Source organism: Triticum aestivum, chromosome 7B (assembly GCF_018294505.1).
Source record: "Triticum aestivum cultivar Chinese Spring chromosome 7B, IWGSC CS RefSeq v2.1, whole genome shotgun sequence".
In the NCBI taxonomy this organism is placed as follows: domain Eukaryota; kingdom Viridiplantae; phylum Streptophyta; class Magnoliopsida; order Poales; family Poaceae; genus Triticum; species Triticum aestivum.
This window is the reverse complement of record NC_057813.1, coordinates 109,915,746-109,932,797: the sequence shown is the minus strand read 5'-3', so window position 1 is coordinate 109,932,797 and position 17,052 is coordinate 109,915,746. Positions and strand designations below refer to the sequence as shown.

At 47.1% G+C, this 17,052-nt stretch overlaps 1 long non-coding RNA gene across 3 annotated transcripts; it reads left to right on the top strand.

Moving 5' to 3' along the window:
• The first annotated feature begins 9,089 nt into the window (after positions 1 to 9,089).
• On the top strand, positions 9,090 to 13,709 carry LOC123159956 (uncharacterized). Of its 3 annotated transcripts, none has more exons than XR_006479930.1 (4): positions 9,090 to 9,750; positions 10,166 to 10,446; positions 12,431 to 13,282; positions 13,397 to 13,709. It is a non-coding gene; the product is annotated as an uncharacterized lncRNA (long non-coding RNA). The 3 variants fall into 3 exon arrangements; XR_006479931.1 differs by adding an exon at positions 11,653 to 11,754 and having other exon boundaries at positions 9,090 to 10,446; XR_006479929.1 differs by having other exon boundaries at positions 9,090 to 10,446.
• Positions 13,710 to 17,052: the final 3,343 nt, after the last annotated feature.

The following is a 17,052-nucleotide window of genomic DNA, read 5'->3' as shown; positions in this document are numbered from 1 at the left end:
CGGGCGAAGGGGGGGCGCTGGGCTGCGCGATGCAGGCGGGGCACAGTCAACGCAAGTAGGGGATCGAGCGGGACTTGGCGTTGGCCTCGTCCCTGATGCAGAGGAAGCAGGGCATGGAAGCAAGCTCGGCTGCGGCTAGGCTCAAACATGGACTTGGTGACGGGGATGGCCGGGACGGGAAGGAGAGGACGCACAGCGGCTCCGGGGACTTGGTGTGGACGAGACGAGGGAACGGCAGCACGGCGGCATCGAAGATGACTAGATCGGGCCGCCTTGGACGACCGAGGCACAACGGATCCAGGAGACTGGACGAAGTTTCAGGCGGCGGACGGGCGGCGAGGAGGTCGTCCATGGCGTCGCCTCCTGTGAAGGTGAGCGAGAGAGAGATCGTGAGACGAGAGGGAGAAGGAGAAGAAAACAAGGAGGGCGGAGGGGCGGCCTGGCAGGGTGGTCGACGGCACCGGACCGGCGGGGACGCCGGATCCGCCATCGAGGCTCCAGATCCTGATGAGAGGGCATCGGGGAGGCAGTTCCTGGCCGGATTCGAGCAGAGGAGAGGCGGGGTGTCCATGACAGCTCCTGCGCGAGGATAGAGTGGGAGGTTAGGGAAGAGTGGGAGGTTAGGGAAGAGGGAAGGAGAGGAAGGGCACGGGGGACCCTGGTGCTCCGGTGGCTTGCGGTCGCCGGTGGCACGGAGATGATCAGAGGTAGGGAGGACGGTTGCTGGAGTTTGGGGATGGCTTGCCTCGATCTGGATCAAGGATGGCTGGCGAGAAGGTGGTCTCAATCCGATCTGGATCGAGCGCTGCACGAAGCTCAGGCGCGCTGGAGGTCGTCGGGTCTCCATCTGGCGGCCACAGATGGATGGGTGGAAGGCTGGATCAGGGTTGGATTTGGTTGGCTGATTGGGGATCGAGAGGTGGCCTCCGTGTGGGTAGCGGAGGAAAACGAGGAGAAGGCTGGTAGGCGCTGGATCCGAGAAGGAAGCTGGCGGCAGCGGAGGGATTGGATGGATGGGACTGATCCTAGGACTAGGGTTTGTCTGCTTATATATATAGCATAGGAATTAGGGTAGGGCTATCTCGTCCCCCCGATCGTAATCGGACGGATGGAAAAATAGGCTAGGGAGTCCAAATAAGAAAACGGAGATGTTTTATAGATGTTTGGAAATGATCCGGACCCAAAGGCGATGACTGTCTGGGTCGGGTTCGGGGGAGCTTCAGACGCGCACGCGAGGGGGCTGCGAGCTGGCAAGAGAGGTTAGGTGGACACGGTCAAGAGGGAAGCGAAAACCCGATTGGTCTCAGAACGATCAACGAATGCAACCGAGAGAAGCGAGGAGCGGCAACTACGAGCGGATGCAAGTTTTAAGAAAACAATGCCGATGCATTGCGCATGATGCTATGAGATGAACAAAATTCAAAACAAAAGACAAAAACCCAACCATGATGGAAAAATCACAACACATAGCCTAAAATGGCAAGAGTTCGAGTTATAATTACGGAAAGACACATCCGGGGTGTTACAACACTCCACCACTACAAGAGGATCTCATCCCGAGATCTAGGATGGCACTGGAGAGAAACGGAAGAGGAAGAGAAGAGGTAAAACTAAGTTGCTTCTTCGACCAATAAGTGAAACCAAAGAACATTGAGAGGTTGAAAAGTTGAAAGAAAGAACATAACAGAGTTGAACACAATTGAGAGCACTGCGGTAGAAAATAGAAACAAGGAACACCATGTCAACCTTGGAGGTTGCAAAGTTATGAATGACGAGTACAATGGACAAGAAGGAATTGGAACCACTCTAGTTGAAACAAGATAAACACGGAACAAGGAAGATCAAATTCGGACAGCACTCCGGTTGAAAAGAGATGCAAGACTTGATAGGATGAAAAGAACTTGAAAAGAGGACACGACGCTCCGGTTAAATGGATAAGCATGAAAAGAACACGATCCTCAATTCAAGATGATGAGTGAAGAGAGCAACATCACAATGCCTCCGGAAGAACGAATAGAAGATAGATCATTGGAATAACAGAATGGAGAAGAAAATGCCAACTTCTGCCACAAATGAGCTTGGAAAGCACCCTTCAAGAAGGTCATAATGGAGTTGTTGGAAAACCAACAACGAAACGAATAAGTTTGTAGTGGGCTTATGGAAAACTTCTCAAAATTGAGGCGAAATTATGCCACTACGGAAACAAATAATATAATTGATAACACCAACGAGATGAAAAACTTCGTCCACCAAGATGATAGAGAGATAACTTGGACCATTGATAATCACCACAATAGCAACATTCCTTAGGGAAAGCTTTAGGTGAAATATGACACAAGATAACTCCAACAAAGAGATTAATGGATTTAAAATACCTGATTCTTGACAACATGTGAATCGCGAAACATGAATGAAAATTGTCAAGAATGATATAACGCCATCTCCAAAGATAAGGTAGAAAAAATTTCACTTTGGATGCAACATGAAGAATGCTTGAACTCCTCAAAACAAAACATGTGTTGAGCACCCTGTTTAATTTTGAGTATAGCTTGGAAGATCATAGCTTCGAGAGAAATCTTGAAGACCAATTGAAGAATGAAAAGAATCCTTGACGAACCACCATGTAGAGCCTCCATGGAGAACTCCGGTAATAAAAGGTTGGTAAAAAGAAAGAGAATTTGAAACCACAAGGTGAAGCCTTGCGATGATTTAGATGGAGGTTCCGACGAGATAGCCAAGAAAATTTTGAACTCCGAAAAAGAAAGGTGAGGAACTTGAATCGAGAATTGATACCACGAATGAACTCCGGAAAGAATTGAATCACCTCGAGGGAAAAAGAATAAGATTTACTGTATGTTTATCCTTCATCAACTTAAATTGATGACAAGCAATGGATTTGGCAAACTACTTATTCCCGTAGAAAGGATTAAGAGAGATATAGCGCAAACTTGAGAAGGTATTGATGGAACCACCGGTGGGATTTGGAAAAAACGAATAAGTTGATATGATAATGAAGGAAGTGAAATCTTGAACGAACCACCGTAAGAATTGAAAATAAAAGTAGCAAAGGCACAATTCACTTGGAAGAATTGGAAAACAAAAGAAGATACTTGAGAGAACTTAGATACATGAGAACAAAGAGATCATGAACTGATTAGAGGATATTTGAACGATGCACTGGTAAGATTTGGAGAACCAGAGGTGAAGGATGAGAATGAGTAATATTCAGAAATGATGGCCTTTGGATGATCGATAAAGGAAGCAACTCATGAAATGCTCCGGATGGTAAGAAAAGAATTGTCACAATCAAAAACAATTATGAGGATGGCATGAAGCTAGAACCATGAACCTTCGAGAGAATGGACCAAGATTTTAGGAGAAATATCTTCCTTGGTCTTCTATGTTGAGAATGACGATGAGAAACACCACCATGAATTGTTGAGATACTCCGGGAGAATGGAAAACAAAGAGGTTGAGCCAACAATGAAAAATAATTTGAAATCGAACTTGAAAAACATCTGGCTGATGAAATTCATTCATACGTCAAACTTCGAAAAGAGTTTGGGAATAGCTCCAGGATAATTAGAAGAGTCAGGTAAGATCCTGGGAAAATACCTATGGGTCAGGGCCCACTCGGAAGAAAACACCGTTGAAATGATTTCAAAGAGAGATTGCACTGGTTGAATTAAATGACTTGTATGAGATAACAACCTCGAAATATCTTGAATGGATTAGGAATGAAAACACGAATCTCCTGAGATATCTTCTACACCTAGGGTATGAATAGAGAGAGGTGAACAATTAAGAGGTACACCGGCATGGAAAAACATTTGAAACGAGGAAAGGCATATGATCAACACCGAAAGCTTGAATTGAATCCACCAGAGAAGAAAAGAGAACAAAGAATAATAAACTTGAAGCTCTGTTAGTATCTTCCTAAGAATCACCAGATAAGAACATTGATGGAAAAGAATGGAGATACTTCCCATCAATAAAAGGATACTTGATTAATAAATCTGAGTCCTTGAAAAAAAAGGGTGGGAGGGCAGGAAAAAAACAAAGGCAACTTGGGACGGATGAAACAGACACCACTGAGAAGAACTGAAATTTGATCTCGTGAATGTTGAAATGATCGGATCTGCTTGAAGAGAAGCACACCGGTTGGAAAGGAATTAACATGACAACCTCAATGATCAAGAAGGATTAGCACTCCCATAGAAATATGAGAACACCATTTAGGGAAGGTATGGATCAACACTTGACATCGAAGCAACTCGAATACCACAAATAAAACAAAACAAAGGATTGGCTTGCAGAATAAGCCGGAACAAATACATATGATAGAGATTTACTCAATCCCATATCATGCATCTGTCGGAAAGATATTTTAGGAGCTACTTGAATTCCCACCTACAAACACCCGAAACTTTCTGGTTATGCAATCTGGTGTTGGGGATACAGGGGAAGCAATATATCTCTCCCAAACTAACAATCCCTAGATCCAGTTGTATCCATCCGTCAACACATAACCAAGAAAACTCTGGAAATCGTGTACCTTAACCTTCGAAAAGCATCCGTTATACGAGCTATGGCAATACTCCCGAACTCCTGCCCAGTACTGGGTGGCGTCGAGGTTATCTTACCACTAGCTACATAAAAGAGATTTTTGTTGTTGGCGAAACTCATGTATTCCAAAACTACAACGATAAAATTGTGAGGACAACACCTTGGAGCTCAACTCCCCGGGACACTGCCACAACCCCTAAATGTCAGGAGGCACCAAGAACAATGTTCTCGTCACCAAACTATCGAAACGATTCCAAGATACCCGTGTGATCCTAAAAAAATTTGTGAAATTTGAGGAGAGGAAAGACAGAACATCTTGGTCAGGAGGCCTCACCAGAGCGACGAAGGGAATGGGGAGCAAAAAGAATCCTACTCTCCGATATATATAATCCTAAGACTCAAAACATTTTGTTCTAGAGTCAACAACGTTAGTGATTCAATCAAGCAGGGGGCTCCTAAGTCGGGGATGGCTCTGATTACCAACTTGTAATACCCATGATGCGGCTATATCTCCCACGTGTCGAGGCACGACTTAGAGGCATAACCGCATAGTGGTTGTTTCGCAAGAAGGGTCATCTTCACACAATCCCATGTAATGAACAAGACTGGGATAAAGAGTTGGCTTACAATCACCACTTCACACAAGTACTTAAATAAATCATACATCATTAATACTACACACATAGTCCGACTACGGACAAATCCAAATGAAAAGAAGATAACCCCAAATGGTAGATCCCCGATCATCCCAACTGGGCTCCACTACTGATCATTGGGAAAAGACATGTAGTAACGGCCAAGATCCTCATCGAACACCCATCTAAGCTCGGTTGCAACACCTGCACTGGTATCATCGGCACCTGCAAATCTTTTGGTAGTATCTGTGAGTCACGAGGACTCAGCGATCTCAAAACCCGTGAGATCAAGACTATTTAAGCTTATGGGTAGGATAAGGTAATGAGGTGGAGTTGTCGCAATTGATAAGAAAAATATGGTGGCTAAAATGCGAGTACAAGAGTAAGAAGAGAAACTACGCAATGGTCGTCATCTAGAAGTGATCAAGAAGTGATCCTGAAGACTACTTACGTTCAAACATAACCCAAACCGTGTTCACTTCCCGGAATCCGCCGAAAAGAGACCATCATGGCTACACACGCGGTTGGCGCATTTTAATGAAGTCAAGTGTCAAGTTCTCTACAACCGGATATTAACAAATTACCATCTTCCACATAACCGCGGGCACGGCTCTCAAAAGTTTATACCCTGCAGGGGTGTCCCAACTTAGCCCATCACAAGCTCTCATGATCAGCGAAGGATATTCCTTCTCCCGGAAAGACCTGATCAGTCTTGGAATCTCGGTTACAAGACATTTCAACAATGGTAAAACAAGACCATCAAGACCGCCCGAATGTGCCGACAAATCCCGATAGGAGCTGCACATATCTCGTTCTCAGGGCACACTGGATAGGTCAAGCTGTGAGTAAAACCAGCCCTCAAGTTTCCCCGAGATGGCCCTGTAGGTTGCCCGGTTCGGACCAACACTCAGAGGAGCACTGGCCCGGGGGGGTTAAAAAAGATTTAAAAAAAGATGACCCTCGGGCTCGGGAAAACCCAAGGGAAAGTTAATAGGTTGTTAAGCAAATGTAAAACCAACGTTGGGCCTTACTAGAGGATTTTTATTCAAAACAAACTGTCAAGGGGTTCCCATAAACCCAACCGCATGAGGAACGCAAAATCAAGAAACATAACACCGGTATGACGGAAATTAAGGCGGCAAGAGTGGAACAAAACACCATGCATAAGGCCGATTCTTCCACCCTTTACCAGGTATATAGATGCATTAATTAAAAAAAGAGATATTGTGATATCCCAACATAACCATGTTCCAACATGGAGCAATCTTCAACTTCACCTGCAACTAACAACGCTAGAAGAGGGGCTGAGCAAAAGCGGTAACTTAGCCAAACAACGATTTGCTAGGAAGGTGGGTTAGAGGCTTGACATGGCAATATGGGAGGCATGGTAAACAAGTGATAGGTAGCGCAGCATAGCGATAGAACAAAGCAACTAGCAAGCAAAGATAGAAGTGATATCGAGGGTAATGGTCATCTTGCCTGAGATCCCGCTAGGAAGAAGAACGAATCCATGAGGTAGACGAACCAACGTAGTCGAACGAATCCTCACAATCGCAACGTTACCGTCAACTATCAAGAAGAGGAACAACCGGAAAGAAGCAAACAACATAGTAAACAACCATCACATAAGCATGGCATGATGCACAATCAAGTGTGATGCATGACCGGTTTAAAAGCATGGGAAACCATGACAAAGTGCAAAAAAGAGTTGGCTTACAATCACCAGTTCACACAAGTACTTAAATAAATCATACATCATTCAGAGTACACAAAAAGTCCGACTATGGACAAATCCAAATGAAAAGAAGATAACCCCAAATGCTAGATCCTCGATCATCCCAACTGGGCGCCACTACTGATCATTGGAAAAAGACACGTAGTAACGGCCAAGATCCTCATCGAACACCCATCTAAGCTCGGTTGCAACACCTGCACTGGTATCATCGGCACCTCCAAATGTTTTGGTAGTATATGTGAGTCACGAGGACTCAGCAATCTCAAAACCCATGAGATCAAGACTATTTAAGCTTATGGGTAGGATAAGGTAATGAGGTGGAGTTGTCGCAATTGATAAGAAAAATATGGTGGCTAAAACGCGAGTATAAGAGTAAGAAGAGAAACTACGCAACGGTCGTCATCTAGAAGTGATCAAGAAGTGATCCTGAAGACTACTTACATTCAAACATAACCCAAACCGTGTTCACTTCCCGGAATCCGCCAAAAAGAGACCATCATGGCTACACATGTGGTTGGCGCATCTCTACTCCTAATGGAGCAGTTGGTAGTCTCCACCGGTCAATTCTCGTCCCACCAGAGACGGTTTTTTTCGTTCTCGATCCCATCTCCCGCATCCCATCGATTCCCCCCTACGCCCTAGAACCACGAAAAAAACCGTAGGCTCCCGAGCGAGGCGATCAGAGCTAGGAAGGGAGCGAGCGCAAAACGAAAAAACCATGGAAAAAACCTACGAAAAAAAGCCTACAAAAAAATCAACGACTCGCACCACTAGCGAGCGAGGGGATCAGAGTGCCCTCGATCCCCATCCAGGATCCCTTCGCCGCCGCCCTCGCTCGCACATCAAGCGCCCTCGATCCCTGAGCCTCCGAACCTTCACCGTCGGCGATCCCTACGGGACACCTCTGCCAGCCGTGCCTTACCCTCCTCTGTGTGCTGCTGGTGGTGATGTAGTGCGTCATCGATCGCGAGATCGGCAAGCCCAAATACCGTTGCGCTTGGGCTTGTGTCGACACGGCCGCGGATGGCCGTTGCAGGACGATCGAGTGTGTCCTCCAGTACTCCATGCAAGATCAGGTCAGCACCTGCCCGATCCCCATCCGAGTCCAGGACCTGCCGTGCCATCTGCGGCGACCGGCCATGCTTCAGCCTTCAGCTGCCCCGGCCTGAGTCTAGGGCCGCCAGGACCGCCTCCCAGCCATTCGACGGTTTGCCTGACTCGGCTTCCAGCATGTATGTATGATCGGTCTTGCCCCGTTGCCTTCCTCTTCACCGGAGCTCCTGGCCTCGAACCGTCCCCGATATGGTGCCGATCTGGCACCCGGCCACGCCCCGATGATCTCCCACATTCTCTCCATCTTAGTTCATGCTCCCCTTACCTCTTCCCTTGATTCTTGAGGCCAGTCTTGCTGGACTTATGATTTGAACATACTTGTGTCTTTGTTGTGCTGCAGGTAACTTGTGATTTGTCCCCGGCGACGTCACCTGCATCGACCGTGCGGCTAGGCTCGCCTTTGTCCTTGCCGTCGTCATGGCCGGATGCCACATTGAGTCAACCTCCGGGTCCAGCGGTGCATGCTCCTTCCCGTTGCTACACCACTCCGCGGCCTAGGAGACCCAACTAGCAGGACCACACCTCGGCTGCTTTTGTCGTGCCTCAAGGAACCTGATAGTGTCGTCATTATCAGGTTAGTTCCATTACACTCGGGTCACCGGCGGTTGTCGTGCTACTGTGCTCCTCTCTTGTTGTAGCGGTTATCTGTGGCGGCTCACGGATCATCCTCCTACGAGGTTGTGGCTTTCTCAATTGATAAAAATAACATGACGCCACATAGTTCTTTTCTAGATATATATATATATATATATATATATATATATATATATATAAAGGGCAGCCCCAGTGCATGTAGCTCCCGCTTGCGCAGGGTCTGGGGAAGGGTCCGACCACTTTGGGTCTATTGTACGCAGCCTTTCCCTACATTTCTGCAAGAGCTGTTTCCAGGACTTGAACCCGTGACCTCATGGTCACAAGGCAGCAGCTTTACCACTGCGCCAAGGCTCCCCTTCATATATATATATATATATATATATATATATATATATATATATATATATATATATTCCTATTTCTGATGCTGTGTGGAACATCAGAAACCTGATGTGTGTGTGTGTGTGTCATAAAATATCTTGTCGTTTATGTATATTGCTTCCCTTTTATTCATGTACTACTTCTCTAAATGCAAGCCACTTCTTTTCTATTGTGGGCGTTATCTTTCGATGTTAATGGACTAAAAGTCTAAAGCCTTTCCTTCTGCAAAATGATGATATTAGAGCTATGCGTCTTATAATCCCTACTGTATATGACAATGTGATATTCAGTTATATTATGTTCGAAGCATGGCATTTTTCCTTCCTTTTTTTTGATGAATCACGTGGTAAATTATGATGTACAATGACCGCTCTTGCAAAAAAATTGAAACTCAGAGAGGGGTTCTACAACAAGCAAGGTTTTAGGATATGAATCTAAATGAACTCTTCTTCAGCCCAGTCCTAGCACAAACTGATCAGAGAAACAATGAAGCAGCAACGCATGGGTCCCCTTCTTGCACACAAGAGTTGTGTTTGTGCAAGTCATGAACCTTTTTTCCATCACTGGATTTGAACATGTTAATTCTGAGCTTCTGTTCGGAGTTTATATTCTAGCTTTCATGCGAAGTAGTTACATTTATCGCATGGAAGATGATGCCCATAGAGTGGAAGGTGGGGAGATTCGGACTTTGGAGGATGTAAATATGCTCAAAGTTTTTCAATTAAGGTGAGCCTTGCAGAACTATCTTTTAATGTTTCCAGTTTATCCTAAAGTATTTTAGCCTAAATTTCCTGTCATTTAGATAGATGTTGGTTATGCTAATCTGACTGGTAAGTTATGGTATTGTAGCTACTGCACATGTCCCTCGATTTCCCAGTTCGATGTGTCAGGATGCTAATATGGGTGTTACTATATTGCCTTCCAGTTTATCCTAAAGTATTTTAGCCTAAATTTCTTGCCATTTAGATAGATGTGGGTCATGCTAATCTGACTGGTGGGTTATGCTAATCTGACTGGTAAGTATGGTATTGTAGCTACTGTACATGTCCCTCAATTTCCCAGTTCCATGTGTCAGGATGCTAATATGGGTGTTACTTTATTGCCTTCCCTTTTGTAATATGTTATGTTTGCAATTTCTCAGGGCCGCCGTCGCCGCCGTCTGTAGCAACGCATAGGCCGCTTGCCTAGCTCCCTCATTCCGAGCACGACACCATGCGTCGGAGCTTGTTGGGAGGCACGGAAGGACGAACAGAGTTCTATCGGTGATCTGTGTTGTCTCTGACGATGTCATAGGATCTGCGGTGCACGTGGACAAGGCAATGGGGCCGCCAACCTACCTCCTCTTCACCACAGCGCGTGTAGATTCTTGGGCTACCTCAACTTGGATCAGCTTTTTCAAGAGGGGATGCTTGCCATTCAGAGGTAAATGGTGCTCTTCAATTTTGTTGTTGTTTGATTTGGCTTGTAGTTTCTACAAATGATGTGAGGCTTGGCTTTGGGTAGTACATCATCTGCTCCAGTCTAATTGCACGCATAACAATCACTTGATTTATGCGCTTCAACCTTCAAATCTCTACTCCTAATGCAGCAGTTGGTAGTCTCCGCCGGTCAATTTTCGTCCCACCTTCCATGGTTTATTTTTGTACCTCCTCCCACCTCAGACTTAGCCACCACGAACCGAAAAAACCTCGTGCTGAGGGCCCAACCTGCACCCATGCACATACGACCGAAAAAAGACCTACAATGGTTAACCCACGAAAAAAGACCTACGAAAACTAACCAGCCACAAAAAAACCTAAACATATCGCCCGCATGTACGATCGCTTATTCCTGCCCTCGAGCGAGGTCTCCCTTCGCCACCGCCCTTCATCCCTTCGCCGCCGCCGTCGCTCCACTCAGAGCCGCCCTCTTCCCCGCTGGTACCGCCCTCTTCCCTCCCACCCCGAGCCGCCGTCTTCCCCACCCGTGCCGCTCTCTTCCCCGCCGGCGCTGCCCTCCACTCACATTCTGTTCTTCAAGCGGGAACGCCCCAGATCGAGTCGAGCAAGTCAGCGGGCAGCGGCCATATCCGCCATGGCCACATCTCGTCGAGATGGGCTGCGCCGGGAGAGGTAGATCGAGGCGGCGGGCATCGTGTGCGTCTTGTCTATTGGGACGCCGCTCTGACCCGATCCGGCGAGGAGGCAGCCTCCGTGTGCGGCAATGAGGGCGGCGGCCGGCTGCGTGAAAGGTCGATCTGATTGTGCCTCGTCACACCCCTTCCCTGGTAAAGACCCAAGCTCCAAGCATCTCCGCTCCACTGGATGCACTTTCTTGGCTTAGGCTTTCAGTTTTTTCAGGGCTGCACTTTCTTTTTCTGGTAAGAAATTGATATACATTTAGAGGGCAGGCCTGGAGCAGTGGTGAAGTCCTCCCCACTTGTGCCAAGAGGTCCTGGGTTCGAACCAGCCTCTCTGCATTGCACTTTGCAGGGGTAAGACTAGGTTCCTATAATCCGTCCCCAGACCCCGCCTTGTGTGGGAGCTTCTATGCACTGGGTATGTCCTTAGTGAAGCAAGAATTAACACCATGGAAGGGGAAAAATACAGTACATGCACTACGTATTTTAAATTTTGCATGTGGTCTCAGGCGTGGCAGCATCAACGGCTTCCGACGCTCCTCGGCTCAGCCGCCGCCGACCTACCATGCCCACGATCCTTGCGAGCAGTGTCACTCCTTCCCCTCACCGTGGTACCTTCCTCTTGTGTGTTACTTTTTTTCTTCTGAACATGCAGTTGTTTTGGTCCATCATTATTCTCATAAAAGTACATTCTTATGGATGAGCAAACTTCTGTGATGTTGTGACGTGAAGTATTTAACTGCTAAGTGCCTGATGCCTTGATGTCTTACTTTAAATTCGTTTTACATGCATGAGCAGGACTTCACACTAGGATGGGAGCAACCTGCATCTTGCGAATGTACTGAACTAATAAATAACTACGTACTTTTGAACTGAATTTCTTGGCGTCAGCATTGACTATGCCACTGTCGAATGCATGTTTGTTTAATCATAATGATTTCTTCATCCCTTTAGTTAGAAGAATCAAAAGCGGTTAATAAGCTTCTAAGCTCTTTATTCTGCATTTTTCTTTGTAGTTCCTTTTTTTATTCAGATTGTGCAACGTCAATGGCTCTACCCTGAAGTGTCAAGATTACATTGTTACTGACTTGCAAGGCTCTATTATGTTTCGAGGCGAAGAAGTATTTACCTCTTGAGTTGTTGATCATTTTCTTTGGCTTGACTCTATATGCAACCCTTTCGTACCATTTACCTGCATTAACTTGAGCAATAATAATTGTACCATTTACTTTACTGTTAATTACAGAAGAAGATAAAATCAATGAGTTAACTAAGCAAGATTTGCAGGTGCAATGGATTGATTGATTGATGAATCAATCACATCTGCTAGAAGAAGAAAGAATCAGGCGTGCATCATGGATGATGGATCTTGGAGTGCAGGGTGAGAACAAAGGTGATTTAATGAGTGATATAAGCAAACTCAGGCATGTTTCCTTTCCTCACATTTTGAAGATCCAAGCAGAATGGATCTATTATTAGTAGCATCGTCACCTTCAAATCCAATGTTTTTTGAGGTCACTCCTTTGTTTGTCTCTTCCAAACTAATCTGGATTTAACAGTAGATAATTACACCCTCCGTTTAGGTGTGTAAGTCATCTTACGAAAACCAAATAATCCCAAAATACTAAGGCGCGGTGCATTAACTTTTACCGCATTTTTCGTTTCTTCACATATCAACCAATAAGAGACAAGGGGTGTGCATGCTTTTAATGACTTGAGACTACCAAACACGACATGCAGTGGTTAGTTCATTGCATGCAATGCTATTAATTAGCAAATAAACATTAATGATTCTCGTTTTCCTCTCCTCCTTGGTCATGGTGCACAACTTAAGATGACTTACTCACCTAGATGGAGGGAGTACTATTTTACCTACTTGATGCTTAATGCTTGTATTTCTTAAATTTTCCTAGGAGAATGGGAATTACATCTAGAGCTACAGTTTGTGATTTAAGGATCTGCTAGGCATGTCATGGCAAGTAATTTTACTTGGCAACTGCCATGCTCCAGCATAAATCATGTTCTGTTGTAGCACCTGGCATTTAGGTACCTTTGATTCATGGATGTACGATAGGCCTGAAGCTTGAGCAGTTCATATTCGACATATTCATTTAATCCCTGTCCATGACACATTTTGAGGTTCGACTTTCAAAAATCTGCCCTAATATAGCATCTTCTGCTCCCTCTTCTTTTCCCATTTTTTGTGAGCTTTAAAACCTTGAGATACTCATAGGTGCATATCTGAAAATTCAGGTGCTACACGAAGAGGAATTTGCGCCAGTGAAGAACGCAAATGGAACAACCTATGACACCTGATGCTACTCCAACTACATAGCGGATGGGTAATTTCTCACCATTTCCTGTACCCAGAAACTTGTAGAGTTAAATTACAAGTCAGGCCTTTCAGCATAGAACTTTTTTGATCATCTTTCTCATGATTCCTTTTGTTGGGGATATAACTATTTGTGTAAGCCGCCCAGGAGGGGCCGAGTTATGCAAAGAGGACTCACCAGAAAGAAGCCCAAGACCAAAGCATGAAGATGGCGGTTCATAGAGGGCTTAAGGCCCACAGGCGACTTAAGGCCCGTTGTAGTAAACCGCCAGAGTAATATGACTTGTATCATACGGTAGACTTAACTAGTCACCGAGCCGGACACTTTTTATAAGCCGACCGGGACTCTGTAAGCCGCAGGGCGTCAACCCGTGTATATAAGGGGACGACCTGCTGGCAGCTTAGGGCAAGAAACAACTCATCGAGAGCCGGGCATAGCGTATCCCGCTCCCTGGTCATCGAAACATCAATACCAACCCAACTAGACGTAGGCCTTACCTTCACCGTAAGGGGCCGAACTAGTATAAAACCTCCCGTGTCCCTTGTCCCGATTAACCCCTTCAAGCTTCCTAGTTGCGATGGCTCCACATCTAAGTCCTTTCACGAGGACATCTGACGTGACAATTCCATGATAGTTGGCGCCCACCGTGGGGCCAGCGCACGGTGGATTTGAGTTCTTGAAGGGCAACTTCGAAGGGCTCAAGGGATACATAGTGGGCCAAATGACCAAGAATCGTCACGGCAAGATCTACATCGACGGCGAAGGCTGGGGCCCCGACGCCGGCTCAACCGAGTATGGGTACCGGGTCCCCTTCGGCGGAATCCACGTCTTCATCTGCCGGATTGGAGAGTCGGGACCTGAGCCGGACAGCAGCACCGACCTCATCAAGAAGGCTCAGCGTGCGAGGAAGACCCGGGCTCAACCCGTCATGAAGCGTGCTTTCATGGGCTGCATCCACGGAGAGGAACTTTCTGAAGGATTTGAAGATGATGGTGAGACGGTCGTCCGGTCAGATGGTGATTCGTCCGCCGGTTCAACAGATTTGTTGTACCAGGTGCAAGACGACGTGCTCAGGGGCTGTTCCTATGGCATCAGTATTCCGGACCCCTATGAGCCGCCAAGATGGGCAGGAATCTTTATGGCTGGGACTCAGCCCGGTTCTAATTCTACAGCTGCTGCAGCAATAACCTCCGGGATAGGGACGGCCGGGGCAGGTGGCCCTGTGTGCCCGCCGGCTCAGGTGCTGATAGACCTCATGGACAAGCTTACAACCCTGTTAACCGCCACGGTTATCCCTGCGAACAAAGATGAGCATGACGCGGCGGTGGCACGGGTGCGTGAGGAGATAGCTCAGGCCAAGGAGGCCTTGCAGCTGAGGATACTAGACTAGCTACAGAGCGGGCGGCTCTCGACGCCTGGGCACAGCGGTTGCAGTCGGAAGCTTACCAGCTCACGATGAGCTTAAACGCATCCAATGAGGTAATGAGGAGGAGACACCAGAAAACCCAATCCCGTTTACCTCCAAATTACGACCCTCGGGTTCTTTTCGCTACACCCGGAGCTGGCCCAAGTAACCCGCCAGATGCCAATCAGTTTATGACAGCCAGAGCAGGAGGACCGGCTCAGCCTCGAGAGATGCCGCCTCCTCATGTGAGCATGGCACCACCGCGTTATGTGCCGATACCGGAGGGTCACTTTTCCAACCCCATGGAGAACTTAATCGCGGCCTCGGCGCGCTTGGCGGCTCTGCCCATGGATGGTGATGATCCGACAGCAATGGAGACCCGGAGGGTCAGAGAGCTTCTCCAGACGGCCCTGGCTCAGCAAGAGACTTATTCTTACAGTAGGGACATGATTCATTTAACTCCTCCGCCTTGGTTAGCACCGCCTCGTCAGAACCGGAGCCCAAGTTACAACAGGCACACGGAATCTGAAGCTTTGTCAAGCAACGCCCAACGCCAACATGGTGGCTATAACCCGATGCGGGACCAAGTACGTCAGGAGAATGAGCGAGCGGCTCAACTGGCGGCTCAACAGGCAGCTCATCAAAATATTCCAGAGTATCCAACGACTTCTGTTGAGACGGGAGTAGCCACCAGAACCGATGGTGTTCCTTGTTTGGTACCGGCTTTGTGCAATGTGCGCCTGCCCAAGGACTTCAAGGGACCTCGAAAAGTGCCAAATTACACGGCCGACTTACATCCTGGAGCATGGATTGAGAGTTATGAGATGGCCATGGAGTTGTTAGAAGTCAGTGACGCGGCAATGGCTAAATATTTCACCATGATGTTAGATGGAACGGCCCGGTCTTGGTTAAAAAGCTTACCACCCAATTCCATTGGTTCGTGGGAGGAGTTAAAAGCCCGTTTCATCCAGAACTTCAAGGACACATGTAAGCAATCTATGTCGATCGTGGACTTAACGAATTGTAAGCAGGGGGAGGGTGAATCCACCACCCATTGGGTACACCGGGTCATGGAGATAATTCATTCATCTAATAAGATGGATGCCGGCTCTGCAGTCCTCATGTTGGAGAAAAATTGCAGCTTTGAGCCGCTGAGGCAGAAACTGGGGCGCCTTAAGCGTGACTGCAGGGATATGGGTACGCTAATGGCGGCTTTAGTCAAATATGCCGATTCTGATAGTATCAAGGATCCCGCGTCTGACGATGAGAAGACAGGGAAGGGAAAAAGGAACGGCAATGAAAAGGGTCAACAGCCCAACCCGGTGAATCAAAGCGGCAATAAGCGTAAGGCGGACGGCAACCCAAAGTTTGTAGCCAAACGCTAATGCACAGGGTAACAATCAAAGACGTAAGGGTAAGTGGCCTCGATCCGGCGGGTCAGGCCCATCTCTTGAGCAGCTACTCAATGAACCCTGCCCGAAACACGGCACCCGGGAGCACCCCGCTACACACCTGTGGAAAGATTGCACGATCATGAAGGCGTTTAAATATTCCAATACCTTTGATGGCAGTCATGGATCTGGCGGTGGTTCAGGGGCTAGCGGCTTTCATGGCCTGGGCGGCGGTTCAAACTCCGGTTTTCAGGGACAGCCGGGTGGAAATAATCAGTAGCAATCTGGTCAGGGATGACAACAGCAGCAGCAGTCGGGTTATCAAAGCCATCCGAAATAGTTGAGTGGTGGGCAGTACCATGTGTTTACCACTAGCTTATGCAAACGTGACCAGAAGGTTCATAAGAGGGCCGTAAATTCTATTGAGCCGGCAATTCCTCGTTATTTGAGATGGTCAGAGCAACCCATCATATGGAGCAGAGAGGATCACCCTCCACGAGTCGATAATCCGGGTCAGTTAGCCTTGGTGGTAGCACCCCAGGTTGGTGGATATAAATTCACTAAGGTACTCATGGACGGAGGTAGCAGCATCAATATCCTCTATTACGAGACTTTTCAGCGCATGGGGTTGACTGAGAAGAATCTGAGAACATCCAACACTGTTTTTCATGGGGTGGTTCCAGGCAAGTCGGCTTACCCAGTTGGCAAGATTGAATTGGAGGTGGCCTTTGGAGATGAGTATGATTCCAGGGCTGAGAAATTGACGTTTGAAGTGGTCAA